The sequence below is a fragment of the Amia ocellicauda genome, chromosome 22 (genome assembly GCF_036373705.1).
Source record: "Amia ocellicauda isolate fAmiCal2 chromosome 22, fAmiCal2.hap1, whole genome shotgun sequence".
Classification (NCBI taxonomy): Eukaryota; Metazoa; Chordata; class Actinopteri; order Amiiformes; family Amiidae; genus Amia; species Amia ocellicauda.
In genome coordinates, this window is record NC_089871.1 from 9,154,178 (window position 1) to 9,155,825 (window position 1,648).

A 1,648-nucleotide genomic window follows, 5' to 3' on the forward strand; every position below is an offset into this window, starting at 1 on the left:
TCAACCTCAGCTCAGTCTCATTGGCTGCCGTAGGGACCTCAGTGAGCTGCACTGTGTCAGTCAGGTTCAGGGGACTAAAGTCACCTAAATCATTCCTCCCCCACCCCCCTGTCCACCTGCCCTCTCCACAGTGCGCCACCCTGCAGGACAGGGACACACTGCCCCCCTCTGGCACCTTCAGGTAGTTTCTCCTGCCAAGCACTTGAAGCGCACAGGGGTCTGCAGAGGAGTCTGGGAGAGAGCAGAGACACAGAGCTCAGCGGGAGTGCAGGCTCCAGCACAGGGTACTCCACCTGCTGTCAGCACTAGAGCTCCTGCCTGTACACCAGCACTATCCCCTTAAATTAACCCTCAATCCAACTGCAGAGATCTTACAGAAGCGCTGTGGGGAACTGCCCTGCTCTGAAGAAGTTCACCCAGCAGTAGTTTATTTTCATTTTTGATTGGTCAAGGAACTTATTATTATTATATCCTCCATGTCTATAGCAAAATAGGGTATGCTGCTACAGTTCGTCTCATCACAAAGACAACAAAGTAATTCCCTGTATAGCTTATACACCATACCACACACCACACATACCGAAGAAAACAAATTAAAGTGACTTTTTTAAATTTCTGCATTATATATTGTATACATTATATATATTATGTTACTTGCTGTTACAAATCTTATTTTTTTTTTTTTCTGCACTTTCTCGGCTGAACATGAGTCACCTTGGACAAAAGGTACATAACATATAAAATAACAATAATAACAAACAAAAATACAATCTTAGGACTACTTCAAAAACTGCCACTTCTACCCTATGACCACTACAACAACTACCACCACAATTAATAATAATAAAATGGCAGTTCTAACCCTCACTCAGTGTCTTACCTGGCAGGCTGCAGGTGAGGACAGTCAGTAGACAGTAGATGTGGGCTGCAGTGGGAGACATTACCCTGTGGAATAACATACTCAATGAAAAAACCTTACTCTTGATTTTAAGAATCCCCAGAATGGACCCCAACGAGAAGCTGCCAATGCTCCTCCAAACAAACAAAACCTCATTAACTGACTGCACTTTTGTGCTCAACACAATGTTTTATAAGCCCTGGGTGTATAGATATGTAACCGCTATCAGCCTATAGCTTGCTGACAATGACTGAAACATTGCAGAAGTGTGAATAACTATTCAAAGTTTTCTGTGGTTGCAGAATGCAGAGGTCACAAACTCCTAGCTGACACTGTGCAATAGGCGACTCCTCACTGTCTTCTGTTCAAGAGCTGCGACACTGTAGAGGACCCACTAGTCAACAGTCAATTCACAGTGTGTCCAAGGCTGTTGTGTTCTCCATTGTGTCTCAGATCGTGATGCAACTGATGATGAATTAATTCTTAATAATTAAATCATAATTTTAAGTGGCATAGAAGACATTCATGCGCTGGAGGGTTTATGGCACCTAAGAGGAAAGCTGGGTGGGATCAATGACAGTAAGGGAAGAGGGACACAGACAGAGGATGATGGAGAGAGAGCCACTAGTGACCCTAAAACTGAGAAACTGCATCGGGTTACTTTCTCTGAGAAGTTGCCTGTGACAGCAAAAGTCAAAATCACACTTACTCCCTCAGTAGATAGGCAGACAAGGAACACTCAGAGCCCGA